This window comes from Neopelma chrysocephalum, unplaced genomic scaffold, assembly GCF_003984885.1.
Source record: "Neopelma chrysocephalum unplaced genomic scaffold, ASM398488v2 Primary Assembly neopelma1_22, whole genome shotgun sequence".
NCBI lineage: Eukaryota > Metazoa > Chordata > Aves > Passeriformes > Pipridae > Neopelma > Neopelma chrysocephalum.
Genome location: NW_020897689.1, coordinates 7,045,559 through 7,064,034, shown reverse-complemented (window position 1 = coordinate 7,064,034; position 18,476 = coordinate 7,045,559). Strand labels below are relative to the sequence as shown.

The 18,476-nt window shown below is 40.2% G+C and overlaps 1 protein-coding gene and 1 long non-coding RNA gene across 8 annotated transcripts in view; one reads left to right on the top strand and one right to left on the bottom strand.

Moving 5' to 3' along the window:
- Positions 1-4,596, bottom strand: part of LOC113971507 — a 30,459-nt gene extending 25,863 nt beyond the window's left edge. Inside the window, exon 1 of the long non-coding RNA XR_003535584.1 lies at positions 4,395-4,596. This is a non-coding gene — a long non-coding RNA (uncharacterized LOC113971507). The remainder of the gene's footprint in view (positions 1-4,394) is intronic.
- The window catches only part of ZFHX4 (zinc finger homeobox 4), a 150,508-nt gene continuing 134,023 nt past the window's right edge, over positions 1,992-18,476 (top strand). The window contains exons 1-3 of one of the 7 annotated variants that reach the window (XM_027691038.1): positions 4,812-5,185; positions 9,219-9,362; positions 10,097-10,169. The gene's annotated coding sequence lies outside the window, so the exon portion shown is untranslated. The other 6 variants (XM_027690863.1, XM_027691118.1, XM_027690953.1 and 3 more) reach the window with 6 other exon arrangements.

Genomic DNA, 18,476 nt, shown 5'->3' with positions numbered 1-18,476 from the left:
TTGTCTTCAGTCTTAGGAAATGTGTTGCCATTCTTCAGGCATGCACTTGAACGGACAATGCATCCTTCTATCTCAGTCCTGTTTCATCTACAATTTAAACCTAAAAGCTCTCTTTCCATCATACTCCCTCAATCTGATAACTATAAACTGGTTTCAGAGATTCCATTTTCACTCTTTGTTTGCATTTTTTTCCACCTTGTAAACAACGATGCAGAATATCGCTAGTTTCCTTATTACCTTCATTGACAGGGCGCAGTGCCTGTGGAAATCTGCATACATATACTCACATCTTTTTTCATTGATGAGCTGGGCCAACGCTTAGGTGAGGCTTGGAAAAGCAATAAAGTTGCTTTCACCAACCCTCCAGTGTCCCTGACTTTTTCCTTAAGTTCGAGTCTTGGAGATTTTACTGAAGTTTGAAGTAAGGTTTCTCTGGATTGGGGTAGGGCTCCTTCCCTGCTTTATTTGCAGACTCTGATTTTTGGAATAGCTGTACTTTCAGGCTGGTGATTTTTTTTTTTGTCCTTTTTTTCCTCCCCTTTCCAAAGACCTATTTTCTTTTCCCCTTTCTTTTTTTCTCTTCTTTTCTTTTTCCTAAAACTATCAGGACCTTCACTCTGACCTTAAACATCTGCTTTTAGACACTGGGTTCCCTGACACTGGCCTGTGCTTCCTTAAGGGCAGCCTTAATTCATCATCAGGTGGGGATTTTCCTATTAGCCTTAGTTTCAATACTTGCAAAATGTTCTCCTGGAGCAGGAGGTTTAGGGCCCAGAGACGTGTCTGTTTCTGCCATCCTGGATTTTGCTGGTTTGTTGTTGTTGCGCGCTTTTAATGGAAGGTTGTGATAAAACCTTCCTGCTGGTTTCTAATGTTTAAGGCCTAAGACAAGGTTTTGATGTGTATCGCAGGAATCACGAACTTCAAAGGCATGTCAGCTCTAAGGTTATGGTTCACCTGCGCAGGGTCCTTGGTACTGTAAATATCTCTTGTGTGTAACTGTGACTTAGTGACCATTGCTGGTATACCCATTTCTGGAATAGCATTATCAAAAATCTGCACGTGTTCTTGCTGTGTATTTGGATGCTCTTTGAATAGTCATGTTTTTATCTTCAGTGGGGGGTATTTTAAAGTATGTCTATTCCTAGTTTTAGTTAATTATCTTTTAATGAAAGTGTCAGTCATATTCACATCTGCAGTATTAGGTTAAGATAATTAGATTTTCAAATGAGAAGCAATCTTCTTAAATCCCACACAGGAAAATATTTGTAGAAGATTTCGATTTATAATGACATCTGTACATTTTACCCTACTTTTCATCATAATAGTGTGCCCCGCTCCCGCCCCCCCAAGAATGAAATATGTCTGGTAAAATATAGCAGATAAAATATTAATAAAATATCAATACTTGCAGGGAAAGTGGAAGATGATGCATGTATATGCATGAAACCTGTATTGTATGCAAAGAGATTCTTTCCCTGGGCTGATATTTACTTCATTTTGATAAGGCTGTTTATAGTTGATATTGTATATTCTGGTAGGCTTTGCTTTTTACTTTGTTGGTATCTCCAAGCAGTCACATGGAGTCAACAAATAAGGTGTGTTATGTTTTGTGTGACTGCGTGTATGTGGAGTGTATGTGCATATGTGTAAATACGATGTAGGATGTGAGCGCATACATGTGTGCGTTTGTGTGTGTATGTGTAAATAAATCCGTCTTTATCTCTGTATGGGTAGTTATTCCCTATCTTAGATATATTACCTTTCCTTTTACAGACATGTCATACATTCACTAGACCATTGCAAAAATGGGATGCAAAAATATTTTTTCATTACATTCTCATTAAAAGAGAGAAAATGGAAGAGAAAGACAGACAGAAATATCTCCCTGATGAAATAATTAATTTGGACCCGTTTATTTTAAGTTTCCAAACAGTTAAAAGAGCAAGTCTGCCACCCTCCCGCCCTTTTTTTTTTTTTTTTTTTAATTTTCCCTAGCCATCTACTTTGTGTGCCTGTGCGTGTGTGTCTGTGTTACTAATGAAGTTTGCAGACTTGTGTTTGTATCCATGAGCTCCTTTCTGCTGTCCCTTCTTCTTTGGGCTGGCTCTGTGGCTCCCGCAGCCCCGGCGAGCCCCCGGCAGCCGTGACAGCTCCCGCTTCTCCGGCTCCGGGGCTGCGCGTCATTTGCAGCCCGGAGAATGTTGATCACCTCACTAATTACACCTCTCCCTCTCCTCTTCCCTCTCCTCTCCCTCTCCCTCTCTCTCCCTCTCCCTCGCTCTCTCTCCTCTCTCTCTCTCTCTCTCTCATTCCCAGAGTGCATATCGGGAATAGACACACAAAGACATGCGCACTCAACTTAATCAGCCATTTTTTTAAACAGGGCTAAAACGATAATAATTAGCAGAATAAAGACATATCGGATTTTCATTTCCTTTCCTCCTTTTCCCAACCCCTTCACAACCAAACAGCGAGACCGCGGTCGGCACATGCTTTAACAACTCCCGGACCCCAAAGGACCGCTCCATGCCCCCTACTTCTTGCTCAATCATTTTTATTTTCACCCAATAAAGTTGGAGGATTATTTTTTTTATTATTTTTTTAATGAACCTTCTCTCGTTTACTTGGATGTGATCAGCTGTTAAGTAAATAAAGCAAAACAAAAAAGAGAGGCGAAGATCCAGTAGGAACTGCGAGGGGAAATGGAAAGTAAGTTTTTTCTTTAACTTTTATTGAGTAGTTTGTGTTAAATTTAGGTCGAGTATCGATTATCTTTCCAGGCTGATCTTGCACAATCTTTGATATTTCGCTCTCGCTCTCTCTCTCTCTCTCCCTCTCTCTGTGCCTCTTTCTCTCTCTCTCACATACACACACACACACACTCACATCCCCAGATCCCATGTACCTCTCCCCTCTCTCTCTCCCCCCTTTTTCTGCCTGTTTCCCCACTTTTAGGTACAGTATTTGCTCTCATTTCGGAAGGAGAGGCTGCTTTTTCTCTCTCCTTTCTTTCTCTATCTGCTTTTCTCTTTTAATCCGGGCGTTATGTTTTGTTTGTGTATTTTTTTTTTTGTTTTGGTTTGGGGCTGTGGGTTTCGTTTTTTTTTTCTCTTTCGGGCTGTAACTTTCGGATTAAGTGGAGGATCCTGCTCACTTTGCAGAAGAGGTTCGGGGGATGCCCCCCACTTTTTATTCCGCTCTTTTTTCCTAGGGAGCTCGGGGAGGGGGGGGAATACTGTCAGATTAGGAAAGACGTTACGGCTGTCAGAAGTCATCCCTTGCCAGCCCCTTTAGAGCTCGCACTCTTGTTTCGCAGCTCGGTCCCCCCGAAACTTTGAGGTGCTTTTTAAAGGCAGATTCCGCTCTCTCACCCTCCTTCCCTCTCCTCCCCATCTCCACCCCCCTCGGCCTCTCAAACTTTCGCTTTCGGGCGAGGGGAGAGGGGGGTGCCAGCAGGGCAATGGGGACTCTGACTGCGTGCGGGTGTACAGGAGAAAGTGTGGGGTGCTTTTTCCCCTCTCCCCCCCACCTCCCTTCTCCCCCCTTTTCTTTTGCAGGTAGGTTTCTCAGGAGCAGAGGCAGGGTGGCCGTGCGGGTGTGTGTGTGTGTGTGTGTGTGTGTGTGTGTGTGTGTGTGCGCGCCGGGGGATCGTGCTGCTGCTGGCTGCCGTCTCTGGCAGCAGGAGGAAGAGGAGCCCGTTAGGAGCGCGCCCTGCGTCTCTGTCAGTGTCGCCGCGCGGCGCGGGGAGGCGGCCCGGCCCGGCTCGGCTCGGCCCGGCTCGGCTCGGCGCGGAGCGGACCCGCCGGCGGGGATGTGCGGCTGCCACTGCCTGCGGGCGGCTGCCAGCCGGGCGCCGGCGGAGCCCGCGGCATCCCCGCGGTGCCGAGCCGTGCCTGCCGCTCCGCGGGAAAGGCTCCCGCGGGCAGGGTTGGGGACTGCTTTCAGCGAAACCTTTCTGAGATTTTTGAAGGGGAGGTTGGTTGTTTTGCTGGACAGGCGTCTATTTTTTTTTTTTTTTTAACCGAGGGCTAAGGTGTATTAAAGGACCCCAGCCAACAGACACACACACACAAAAAAAAAAAAAAAAGAAAAAAAGAAAAAAATAAGGTCATAAACAGCGAGCCGCAGTTCGGTTTCTGCTCTAACTGCTCGTGGCCAGAATCAAGTGCATCCCTTCCCATCACGGCGGCTAATGGCAGACGCGTCCCTGCTTTCTCCTCTCGCCTGACATGAAATTTCCTACAAAATTGCTAATAAACTTTCCCCCCATCCGATGCCAACTTACGGCGGTTCCCCTCCACACCTCCCCTGCTGCATCTTCTGCCCCCCCACCCCACAGCGTCCCCAGCAGCAGCAGCAGAAAACATACGGGTTGGTATTTCTTTTGTTACCTGCGAGCCGGGCGGCCGGGGGTCTCTCATCGGCTGCTTAGGGCACTGGGTCCAACCGAGAGAGGAGCCACATCAGTCGGGTTCAGCCTGTTTCACCTCAGCGCCGTCCCGAGGAGGCTTTAGCCACCATTCAGTAACACACCCTCCTCCTCCTCCTCTTCCTCCTTAGGTACCAAGGCAGAGATCGCAAACATAACACCCCCTCCCCACCAAAAAAAAAAAAAAAAAAAAAAAAAAAAAAAAAAAAAAAAGCCCAACCAAAAGACAACTTGCCAGGCTGAAGATGGTGGAGATTTACATTAAGCCAGACACAGGCAGGTTCACTCAGGAAGTCTGACCATCCCGTTTTCTGACAGTTGCATTTCCTCGGCTCCATTCCGTCCTCCTCTTTTTTTTTTTTTAATTTTCTTTTTATTAGCCTTGCTCCGGTTTTATCAAGGATTATGTAGTTGGCAAGAGGAGAGCGAGAGAGTGGAAAGAGAGGGCTCGGGTGCTTTTGGGGTGGCTGCTGTGAGGGTGGTTTTTTGATGGTGTTTTTTTTTTTTTCAATCGTGTTTCCCCTGGATTTGCAGTGGCTCGATCCTTAGGAGCGGTGGTGGAGTGTTTAAAAAGATCATATGTAGCATTATATTTTTAGTTTGGTGGTGGATGGATGGAAGAGGTAGTGAGAAGCCTTTGCAGCCCTGCCTGTTGTTGGTTAGATTGAGGCAGAGACTTGGCTGCGATTGGGACGCGACTGTGACATGGGCATCGATCGCTTCCATTGAGAGCAATGCAAAAACACAGCCTGGGTATGTAACACTCTCAGTGCCATCAACACTTGTTTTACTTTATATTTGCTGGCAAAACTGACAGAACGATCCGGACTGCTTTTCTTTGAAATAAGGACTACAAACATTTGGATGGGAAGGTGCACAGAGAAGATTGTGGAAATAAACGGGGGGTTGAAGGTTGGGGGGTGTGTGGGGGGAAGAGCCTTAATCATCATTGCTCCACTTCCTATTCAACTGCCTGTATTTAAGGAGTTTCTCTCTTTTCTCGACTGGGGGATCCTACTAAACTGGTTGAAATGAAAAAAATCAGACTATCAACCTTGAGGGAATATCTGCTAGTTTTCAGGGTTTGCGGTTTCAGCCGGTAGGAAGGCACACAAAATAAAAGATGGCTAGCCAGCTGTTTTAACCTCTTGCACCTGGCTCCAGAGCTGGGGCTCACCAGGATTATTCAGTTATTCGTGCTATCTGTGCTTGAATATTTATAGTGTACGATCTAGAGATCCACACAGTGCATTGTAGCATCTCTTTATCCTTTAGTCGTGGGCTTTTAGGACTTTGCCAACATAAACATGTATTCAATAGTTTTCATTTTTATGATAATGAACATAGAGGGTCAATGAAATATAGAGGGAAAAGTCGTAAATCTGCAAAAGTGAAACCTACCCAAGGAACAAAGAAAGGTCAGGTAAACCATCTGTGTAAGTCACAGTAATAGTACCTGCTGTGTGGTTTATGCAGTGATACTGCTTTATTATTCTCTAAAATGAAACTTATCCGCTAGATCAAGTTAAAACTAAAGGAAAGCTGTGGAGATGGTAAATGGCATTGCATGCATCTTTCAGAATAGGGTGACAGTTGTATTCCTCAATTTTTGAATAGTTTAGGTTTATTTGTAAAGATGGTGTGCCATCAAAGAACATATAAAGGGGGCTGAGAAAAATCACTGTTTAATATTGCAGAATTTACTGCTTCCATTCTGACCATAAGCCTAAATTTACACAATGAAATTTGATTATCTCTAATAACAATATTAGATCCTGCACTGGATGGATGAGAATTGAGGTGGTTTTGTTGATTGCAAGGGTTTAATGTTGCATTTCAGAATCTGATGTGGTTTAGCCTCCCTTCCATTAACTGGAAAACCCCTGAGGTTTTACAATTATTTCTTAAAGATAATACATTTAAGATTGCATTGGTAGGCTGAAGAAAAGTCATAAAGGCAAGAAGGGAAGCCCTTAATAACTCTTGAGATTCAGACATGTTCAGCAGTTAGATTGGCTCTGACTTCACCAAGGGTCGACAATGTGTCATTTCCATGAAGCCAAATTGCCCTCTGCCTATATGATATTAATGTGCAAATCAATATTTCAGGGATTAAATTTCCCTTCTTCATTTTTTATGGTTTCTACCTCAATAAGTCTCAAGTCTATTAGAAGAGGCTGGATGATTTAAAATCTTTCACTTCAGAATGGCTTGTCGTAGCCTTGTTTCACAGACTGTTTTTTGGATTTTTGTTATAAGAGACTAAAGGCATTCCAGAGAAGTTGATAGTCAATAAAGGGACATGCTCACTGTTGTAAAGCCCTTGTTCGATTAAGAGCTAAAAGGGTATTGAAAATATAATGTATATGTTTATATAATATATATACATTCTACTGCTTTAAAAATATTGTGTTAATCACCTATTGATTTATTTCAAAATCAATTGAAGCTCCTTTCTTATTAGTGATTTGTTCAGCATTCTTCAGCCTTGTTGTTAATTTTCTTAAACAGCATGCATGAATTAATCTGCTGGTAGAATGTGTTTTGGGTTTTCTTTGAAGCATATTTAAAATCAGGCATTTTTTACCTATTTAAGCTAAGCCAAGTGGTGTGAACAGTATAGTATTGTGGTAGAAGCAGGACACTGTTTTCTGCACTTCAAATTCAGCATTGTTTTAATGAAGCTAAAGGGGCATTTTATGATTTCTGCTCAGATGCTTATCAGTAATGTTTATTAAGAGTTTCCATTGAATATTCAGGATCAGTTAAAAATTAAAATGGAGCTATCTGATCTGGAAGGAAACAATACATGACAGAAAATTTAAGTCAAAATATGAGGTTATGATTTTATCACATAATCTTGGGAAGGCCCTACTGTCTATCATTTAGTGTTGTTTTATAGTCTTAGACCATCTGGACCAAGTTCCGCACAGCTGCATGAATTTCATATGTGATAGAACATTTTTTCCATTCAGTGTGAAATGTTCCTTCCTAAAAACGTACACCAGACTCGCTTAATTTAGTCTGCTAAAAGAAATGCACATGAAAAAGGACAAAAGGCTCTTTAATCTCTGCAAGCTGTTTGTTTTTCTTCAAGATTCCTGTCTGTTTGGGTTTGAAAAGTCATGTTTATTGAGCAGATGATTCTGAGGTGTGACATTAAGATAATATATGATTTTGTGCTAGTTTCTGCTCTCCTAGTTAATTTGCAGATCTACTTTTTATGCCTGTCAAAACACAGTTAATCTATTCTTATTTACAATTAATCTCGATAAAATTAATCTTAACTATGCCTTAGTCAGTAGCTTAAAATATCTAATTATATTCAATTAACTGCTGTCATAGTAATTAACACTGCTTAATTGCCTCTGCGTATATTTATGTAAAGCTCATTAGTTACTGCTTGCTCTTTTTTCTTTTTCTCATTCCCATTTTTGTGGATCTGAGAGCACAGATGTAAAAAGCAGCCTAGTTTTTGACTATTCAGTTCTTGAAAACCCTGTGACAATGGCAATACATGTGTTTGTAACCTGTTATGTGGGTAAATATTTGTGTTTTCATATGCAAAAAGGCTACCAGAGCTGGGTCTCTAAAGAACTTGCAATCCAGCTCCCCCCCACCCCAAGTCTTTCTCCTACCCCACCACATACAAAAATGTTTTCTAGCCTGTTGATAGAAATATGAGAAGCCAGGTTAAGCTTTGTGTTTATAAATGAAGAGCTTTTCTGCATCTGCCTTGGGGCTGTACCCAGAAGGCAGAGCCTTGCTGCTCCAAATTCATTCAAAGGGTTAAAGACTTGGACAAGGTTCAAACTGAGAAGCGCCCAGGGAAAGTGCATGTGAATATGTACAAGTTTCATGTAATTAGTGCTTAATTATATTAACATATGCAAATTGTCAACTTAGGAGCTTGTTGAGCTGGCAAAGATCAGCCAGGCACAATTGCTGTATTGTTCTGAAACAATAATGGATTTCAAGTTGGATTGTGAAAACACATAACTAGCTATCTAATTTAACTCATACCATGGTGAAATTTCATTAGTCTCCATGGAGACTGGTTTAATTGTGCTGACTAATGTTCTGGGCTGCAAAATGTCCTAAAAAGAAAGCGTTGTTTGCCTAATCCACCTTACAATGACACTTGTTTGTACATGTTTCCCTTGTGTGAGAATTTGCATATGCAAATAAATAGTTTCTCTGCCCCATTTGTCATGGCTGTTCATTACCCATGAAGAGGACATTGTTACTAGGCTGTTACTGAGTCTCCCAAGACAGGATAGTGTCAACCAGTCCAGCCACATTCTTTCATAATTTGTTTCTGATTAATAGACCAGAGTGAGGCTCATTCTATTCAGGCCTCTGCAAAGGGAAGGTCAGTTCTGTCACTGAAAAGAGTTTCCGCAGCAACTGAAGTTTTTTCTCTCCCTCCCCCTCCCCCTCCCCCCTCTTGCTTTGGCTGAAATAATCATATTTAAAATAATATATTCTTGCTCTAAGGAATACCACCACTAATAATCTCTAGTTTCCTAAAGCAAAAGATAGGAAAATAAAAGGAGATTCTGGTATTGGAATATTAATCCTGTTTTTGACAGAAAGGTAAACTGATATAATTGCTTTTCAGTCGAAGGAATGGGGGTTTATACAAGTGTGAAAGCATCGGAAAAGGATTAGCATTTTTTTGCATAATGAAAAGCTCTGTTGAATAGAGCACTGAATGGTTGACTGAATGACTGAGATGAAAGGAAGATGAAAATGCAGGCTCCTCTTTCTTTTTGCCTATGTTCAGCTCTCCCTAAAGTTATGTTTGTCCAAGACTTGAGAAAACAAGCAGAAGCTCAGATTTTAGCAACTTGCTAAGATGCCCCGAGTTTACAACATCATGTGAAGTAACACGTACAAGAACAGTGCAGTGAAAGGATGAGAAACACAGGTTTGTATGGAGGGGAGCTCCAGGAACATGACAGGCAAACCAAATATTGACTATTGGGTATCGAGGATTCCCAGCACTTTGCTTGGGGGAAAGAAAGAGGGAGGAGGGGGGCCGGCAGAGAGGGAAGGAGCTGCTTTAAAAGTTGCCAATGGAAATTATGCATCAACACATAATAATCTAATAAAAGTTTGGTATTCAAGGAAGCGGGGTTTAGTCAATATCTGTTTTAATTATTAAACTGTTTCTCTTTTGGAAAAAATTATGAATTCTGACTCAGTGCTAAGTGTTTAAGTGGTATAGGAGCCTTGCTGGGGAAAAAATTACTCTATTCGTTTGCCTTTGAAAACAGAGAAAGCTTACGGAAATAGCAATTGATACATGTACGTAAGGAGCGGGGTTTTCAGCGTGACTGCATCAGCGTTGTTTGAAACGAATTCTGGTAGATTCAGGTGGCGAGAAAAGCCTTGGCCTCCTTCTGCAATCAGTGCTGGCCCCCTCTGCCTCCAGCGGGCTCAGGATCAGGCCCCCAGCCAGGGCTGCAACTGGTTAGCTGTTGACAATGTGATCAGTGCTTCTAATTATGTTCTCTCAACAGTAATTAGGGCAGTTAAAATACCATAAGTGTTGAGCCACTTTTGAAAGTGGGAAGTGGTTCCTTTGTACGTATGTAAATCAAATGCAGTGTGAATAATTATTTGTATGTGTGCATATTAAATAGGATCTCTTTTTTTCAGGTCAACATAATTACTGATTTAGAGCTACTGTGGAAAACTGTTGGTAGTTGGACTAAATATTAACTTGTTTCAGGTATTTTTTTCGATTTGCAGAGCATTTATTTGTAAATGCTTGTTAGTTTGGTATTGGGCTTAATCTGATTAAATTTAAACAGTTGGAGATGCCTCTAAGAAATTAGGATTACTGATGGATAAATGAAGTAAAACTGTAAATGCAGAAGGTTCTTGGGAAGAATAAAGTCACAAAAATTCTCTTTTCAGGCAAAGATAGAGACCTTCTAGGGGGTTTTAGTATGTTTTGCTGCTAACTATGAAATTCCTTAAAACTTCTTTTAAAGGAATAGGCTTAGGGTATATTCTGTCATTCTGTGAGGATCTTATTAGTGTATTTCCATAAGAAAAATGTGTTAATTTAAAAAATAAATTAATTTATATTTTAAAATATTGTTAACCAAGCACCATGTGTTGTCTCTGGCAAAGTTCCAGCCACTGTAGAACTGGATAACACATGGGTTAATAATAACTTATGTGATGTCTGCATTCTTACTGAATGGGCAGAAACCCAGAAGGCTGAGATACTGGGATTCAAGATTGTAAAGAATAAGATATAACACAAAATATGTTTATGTTAACAGATGCACAGATAGGAGAAACTAAGACACGTATGACTTGCTTTGATCTAGTAGGTAAAACAAACCTAGTAGATTCTTTTTGGTTGTTGTTGAGATTTGTTGTTTTTGAAAATGGTAATAAACAATTTATTGATAGCAGTATTCAGCAGACCTGTAGAGATAAACTTGTTTTTCATAAATAAAAGCAGGAGGTTTAGTCTTTAATATGTGTCACTATTCCTTTTTTAATAGTCACTCTATAGGAGTTTTATACCAGTATTTTCACTATTACTGCAGCTTTCGCCATGTTCCAAACTAACCAGAAAAGTTTGTACCAGACTGAAACATGGCAGGCTTGTTGAGGAATTACTTTTTCTGCTTAAACAAAATATTTTGAGGAATGGTTTAACTAAGTTATATGATCAAAATAAAAGTTCGCCGTACCAAAACACTCTGTTTTATGTTCACATTACTCAGAATGAGCTTTCAATTAAAAAAAAAAAAAAGAGAGAGCAAGAGATATATTTAGACTGTAATTTGTCCAAATTGTATTTTATTTGCCTTTGGTATTTTTGAGAGCATTTTTAAAGACACTGAGAAACTGGGATCTCTTTACAGACAAATCTAGCATACTTTTTGTACTTACTGTGATCTGATCAGTTGTCCCAGCTCCTAAGAAGGTGTTATAGTCCTTCAGGTCAATAGTTCACAAACTAAAGGCTGTATGTACATCATAGACCATGGTGACTCTGAAAACAAACATTTACCATATAGAGTGCAGCAGTGTCTGCAGAACAAGTGATGCACACACTAGATATACATTTAAAACTGTATTTAAATAGATAAACATTCTGTGTCTGCAACAGAGAATCCTTACAAAATATCTGAGTTGATATGTTCCTAGGACACATAAAACCAAAAGAACCAGATTCTTGCCATTCACCTCAAACTAAATCAACAATAACTGCTCTGAAATTAAAGGAGCAATATGGGTGTAAAACTGGCAAGACTGGCAGTTTTGATATCAGTAGATAAAGAATCAGACATGTAGTTACCAGTTGACAATAATCCTATAAAATCAAATTAAAAAGGTTTCATCTCTTTTTATACTACCATTTCCATTTTTTAAGGATTATATGCTTAGTGCAGAAGGCACCAGAGGGTCTGTAAGAGGTTTTCCAGAGAGGCTGGAGCGGGGGGTCAATTCCCTTTCTTCTACCAGGTAACAGCAGAGCTGAGGATCTGTGAGAGGCTGAAGCTACTGAAGGCTTGCTCCTCCCTGTTTTGACACTGAGGCTGCCTTATAAATTCTCCTAATCTGAGATGACAAGGCACCTGTCACTGGTAGTGCTCCAATGTTTGGGGCACTGATGGAAACCTGGAGTAATCCCAGTTATTTCCACACTTGTTCCAGAAGATGGTAGTGTGACAGATAAGAATAATCTCTTTTTCATAGCAAAAACATTACTTCCTTCTTTCCCTTCATTTGTTGGGGAGGTTCGCTTGATTTTTGGTATTCAGAGGGCCAGAGCTTTCATAAGAAGGGAGGAAGGAAAAGTATCCTTAGATTTGCCAGGTGTTACATTACAGTTTCAAATGCAGGTGGTTTTTCTGCGTGAGAAACTATGGCTGTCCACCTTCAAATAAGCTTCTCCTTGTTTACTACCTAACATTTTACATGCCTTCCCCACTCCAGAAAACAAGGTTCTAAGTGAAAAGTGGTTCCTAAACAGGGAACTTATTCCTGTGGGGTTTACTCAGGTCCTTTTCTATTTTTTTAAATTGAAATATGGTTATTGATTTTGTTTACAGCACCAAGGGTTTAAATTAAAGAAAATGTAGCATTTCTAAAATAAATTATTTAACTGTATGGCATATGTCACCCCTCAATTCCTCAGTTCCTTTGAGTTTTATGAACCACTCACCAAAAAAATCATTTTCTTTGCCACTGCAGTGCAGCCATCTCTGGAGTGGGAAGTGTCACCCCATGCACACAAAACCACGAGCCACTCCGCTGCAGCACAGCAATGTGCTTTGGGACTTTTTCCAGCAGTTACAACTGATTTCTGTAGGGAGGGAAAATGTGATTTCTCACTGGGTCATCAGCTGGTGCACTGGGACAGGCATTTTAGTTCCAGTGAAAAGTATCACTGGAGTTTTAAGTCCCAACTGGTCTGGCCTGTGGATTTTTCTCTTGCTTGATGGGTGGTTTCTCCAGTATTGCGGCAGTTTCCAGTTTTGACTGAGGGCCTCTTCCAAAGTCCAGTGCTGCACCTCATCTATTTCCCCAGGTTTGGATCAGGCCCTTGCAAAGAAGAGCGTCGTCTACTGAGGCACCTGCCACAATTCCAGCAGCGGCAGGTCAGCGCTGCCAGGCAGCTGCCCCCTGGCCCCAAGGGGAACGCTTGCTGGAATCACAGCTTTTTCCCGAGTGGGTGGAAAGGCAACAAGAGACAATGGAGTAAAAAAATGTTAATATTTAAATATAGCAGAAACTGCGATCTTGACAATAACTCAGCTACTACAGAGACAATTCAGCCATCTGGAGATAGTGACATATCAAAAAAGGGGGGGGAGTGGGGCACAGAGGAGGGGTTGTGGCGGGGGGGAGAGACCTTAAAAATGAAGGATTTCATTCCATGTTGAAATCTATTCTCCATACAGGCTGCTGCTTTAATATTGAACAGCATAGGTCTCTGAATGGTTTTGTCCATCAAAGACATATATACTGAAACACCTAATGTTTTTCCACAATTGGATTCTAATGGTGATGAACCAGATTTATTTGGCCCAGCACAGAGTTTACTGTTGAAATCAGTTTGTTTTTCAATGTTTTCATTATTTAAAAATAGATTTGTTTGAATTTTTAAAATACATTCAATGGTAATGATTTATAAATGTTCCTGATTCCAGCTGTAGCTTTACAGAAGGGTTGAATCTGCTTTCAGCATATTTTTTACATGATTTTAATAATTGAAGGCAAATATATTACATATCTTTTAAGTTCATTTAAAAATCTGTGCAATTTAAACAAACACTGAATTGTGTAATGGTTTGTCTGGGAATTACTTAGGCTGCACAGCGTAATAATATTTTATTAGCTGTCATTTGTTTTCAAGGAAGAAAATGGTGATTTTTATGTTGCATGTTACATGAAAACTTGGCATTGAAACAGGACAGTCCCCAAATGTGAATTTCTTAAAAAGCTGGGACTGGAGTTGCCCAAAAGGTGAAGACTTGAGAAAAATTGGGGTAGGTAATTTCTTTCCTGAAATGAAGCAGGGTACAGATTAGGAACCATTTAGGTTTGCCAGGAGTTGCTGGTCATAGAAGCCTGTTTAAGTGCTCACTGTCAACAAGGAAATCATGGGCAGCACTTAAAGTGGCTCACCTCTGATTTATTCATAAACCTCACACGAGCACTTGGCTTTGTTCTTGCTCTGGTAAGGGGGAACTGATGCCAATAAGAACAGGAATAAAGAGCTTCTTGCATGGTCCAAAAGTGAATAGCACTTTATCTCAAAGCATGACCTCCATTCCCAAGATCTGTTGTGTTACAGTTGACTCCGCTAGATGTGTATTCTCAGATGAATTGCTAGAATACGTTACAACAAATATATACTTTGTAAACCCTCTAGATGTAACAAGAACCGTGTAACTGGAACTTAGGTTCTAACTTGACAGAAAGGTTGTGGTATTCTTAGGAAACTGAGAGATTTCCGTTTCAGACAGTGCTTTATGTTGGTGTTTTTAATGTGAGTCAGAAAACAGTGTGATTATGTGGCTGCGATTCAAACGAAAATTTTATATTCTTTAAGGGATTTATTTGAGAAACATATTTTGATAAAAGCAGACGCACAGAAATGTGAAATGATTCAGAGACTAAAAAGGAAAAAAAAAGGTTTGACTTTGTTTTTAGGCATATTTGATGGCTGCTGCTTTATTTTTGTTTCTCTAAAAAAGGCAAAGTAGTGCTCACAGTCTGCAATGGGGGAAGGGACCTTTCGAAGACGGTCAACTGCCATGTTTGCACTGGGGCAGAGGTTGAGTACAGTTACTTAAATCCCCAGAGAAACATTTAGCTAACGCTAGACTCCTTCTGATCCCGTCCGAGTCTGGTTTTCTTTCCTGCTTTTTAATGAAATTTGTTTGTTGCTATGTTTAGGTTATGTTTTTAAACTGACTTGCATTTTCACAACAGATTTGACCAAAAGAGTCATAATGGAAGACAGTGATGAGAGTTAATGATATGTCTTTGATAAAGCAGTCCTCGTGTGCAATCTGATCACAGCCATCAGCTCATTTGTCATGGCTGAAGTGAAAATGTCAGGACCAATGAGTGTATCAGTGCTGAAGGGGGCGAAAGGGCTTTTGGAGACACTTTTGTGCTGGGAGTGGGCCATAGCTTAGATGCAGCTCTAGGGAAATACTGGGATTAGCCAACTCTGTGCACAAATCCCTAGCATAACAGAATTAGTTGGGAAAATGAGGTTTGTTAGGGAAAAAAAATCTGTAGAACTGCTCTAGGCTGCAGCCCAGGAACTATGAAAAGCAGTAAAGCATTTTATTAAAATAATTTTAGCAATGTGAATGTGCACACATTCCAGTGAAAATCACAATTGGTAGCCAACATATTAACAAAACCCATCTTAATGCATTTTGCATATGTACGTGGGTTTGCTTCTAGAATAAAAAAAATATGGTCTTTACAATCTTAAAAGAAGGTTTACTGAATTTGGCACTGTGGAAATTAACACAGCATTTAAATATGAACTGATGCTGATGATCTTTTTGCATGGGTTAGTTCAAATAAAATATAAGGGTAGTCTCCCTGCTGTAGATGCTCGGGGTGTAATTCATACTATAAAAACATACTGATTGCCAGACTGGGATTCTGGTATGGCTAGCCTCTTCTCTCTTTGACTAGTCTGTACAAGATGCTTTTGAAAAATATCACTGTAGGCAGATGTAGGATAACCTGTTGAATATGCCTACCATGGCAAGATTGCAAATGCAAATTTTTTAGACCCCTGAAAAATAAGATTTAATATCCCTTACAGTTTTTGTTTTTGTTTTGTTCACATTCATTACAATAACTCTGGATAATTTTGGCAGCCAATTTCCATTCTGTTTTTTAACCTTGATAGATTCACTATTTCAGTGGTATCCTTCAGCAGTGAATCCTGCTGTCTAACCCCTTTGCCCCTCTCATCATTGGGTTTTAATTTGTCACAGTTTAGCTTTCTTGGAAACCTGCTACTTGTCTTCTGGAAAGCTTTGTTTTGCTTCCTGTTACATACCTAGGAAGAGCAGGATGCTTTTTCCACTGCATTGTCCATAAAAATGCTGAATCATTAATTCTTTGAGATGGGCATCCTACTTGCCAGATCTGTTCAGCTCATGTGAACCAGGTGTTTAATCAGGTAATCTCATTACCTGCACTATGCCAGCCCAAGAGGAGTCAGTGGGTGTGAGTTATTCCATCTTCAGTGTGTGGAGAAGTTACTGAGAATTGTCCTAATACTAGATGTGTGTAGCTAATTGTCTGTCTGGCTACACCAGTTACTAATGGGTATTTATCTGTGGAAGGAACATTTACCTGTGGGAGGAATATGTACCGTGTGTTTGATACTACAGAACTGGGGGTCTTGGCTTTACAGATGCATGCTGAGAGGGTTCAGTAGACTGCCAGCACTGGGCTATGAGCAGTTTTTCCTTTGTTTGGTGATGCTATTAGAGGTGCTGCTGCAAGTTTACCATCTTTCCTTTGGTTTTAATGGAAGGCTGGGAAGAAGATTAAGTTTGTTATCAGCCCCGTTGTATCACTGATCTGGTAGGTGCCACCATTACGCAAGGCCTTCGAAAGGGAGCAGAGTGTGTCAGCAGACAGCACCAGCCCACGCTGTGCTCTGGATTATTAGCGTGTCTGCATCGCTACTGTGCAACGCACGATGTTTGTCCATGGAAAGCTCTCACTTCCTTTTGCTTTCCCAAAACTTGGGCATAAGTCTGAGAGCAGGCAGAACTAGTGCACATGCTTATTGGAGGGGGTGGAGAGCAGGGGATGTGTGGCAGAGCCTTAGGCTGTGGCTCAGATACCAGGCAATTGCCTCTGGGAAGCCCAAGTTTCCTTGCAGCGGGCTTGCAGCTAGCATGTGAAACTACCTTTTATGCTCATGGGCTTCAGGCCCATGGTCCTTCTGGGCCTTCTCATGCTATGAACGTGGCCACAGGGACTAAAGATACCAGGTAACCTTGAGTTTGGCTTAGAAATGTGTAATAAAGTGGCAGCCACCACCCGTTAAATCCCAAACACTTCTCTGTTTATGCGTGTCAGTGTGAGTGGCAGCAGCAAAGTAATTTATTTAATCTAGCTAGTACTTATCTTTGTTAGAAGTCACCTGCAGATTTCTTCCATTTCATGTACTGTGAATTGTCCTTTTTCAGATAATGTGCTTGTACAGCCTTTTTTTTGTTTAATTCTATTGATTTACAATATTGAAGTGATATATCTGATACCTGTTTCCTGCACTTTGACTGTATGTAGTCGAAGAAGCTGATGGGATTCTTCCCTCCCTTCTAGAAGACTTTAGCTGTTTTAAATGTATAATTATAATTGCATGTCATTTGATAGCTGCACTAATTGCTGCCAACCATTGTCTGTTTGCACTTAATGCTGAAACCTGATCAACATCCTGCTTTGGTTGATGTTTGGTGGTAAACTTTAATTAACTCTTATTGCATTGAAGAAGAGCTCAGTCTCTGTGCTAACTAATCATTTACCTTCATTATGTCCTGACAGCTCCACTTGTTCCTGGTACTAATAGATACACCAGTCAGTAAATAAACCTGCAAACCTTCATGCCTTGAAGTTGTTCCACATTGATATTTTGTTGCTTAAAGTATAGTGGTGTAAAGATAATTATTTCAGTTAGTTTTGTATCTGCTTTTCCAGACACTGATCTCAAATTGCCTTTTTCATGCCAGACAATATAATTTTAATAGTAACTGTAGATTTAAGATAACATTATTCCTTCGGCATACATGCATCTTTTGAATCAATACAATTAAGCTTGTCTCCTGTTGGAATTCTTGTAATTATTTTTCTTGAAATACTTTTCCTGTAATGATATTGAAGTTAAAGTAATCAGGTTACTGGCAGATCATGTAAAATTCAACTCAAAATTGCTGGCTGCTTGATTTTAATTTGTCTGACATCAAGTTTGTTTGAAAAGGGATAATATGTGGTTAAACCAAGGAGCTTATAATTATGGTTGACATTTGTTTGTTTATAATGAAATCTAATTAAAGTTCATACATTTTAAAACACCAAAGTTAATTACTGAATTGCTCACTTCACTTATGCACAGCAGTCAAATTAACTTGCAGAACAAAAAAAAAATGACAAAAGACTATGCATAATAAAAACAAAATGCCCAGCTGATCTTGGCAATACAAAACAAATTTGTGATGATAATATTCTAGAAAAAAAATGCTTTACTAATAACTAAACTGTTTAAAAAACATCCTGTATTTTCACTGAGCAGGCTGATTTTAATACAGAGTAATATTTAAATGTTTAACAAGATTTACAATACCACTGTTTCTTCTTTTCATTCCAGATGCATAAGTAGAGGAGTCTTGTAGTCTTGTAAATCTGCTCAAAACCATGATTCTTTATATTTTGTTTTCATCACGACTATTTATGAACTTGTCTGGAGTTGTAGTATCTCCCCAAGACTTGGAATGTTTGCTTGACTACCTGCTTT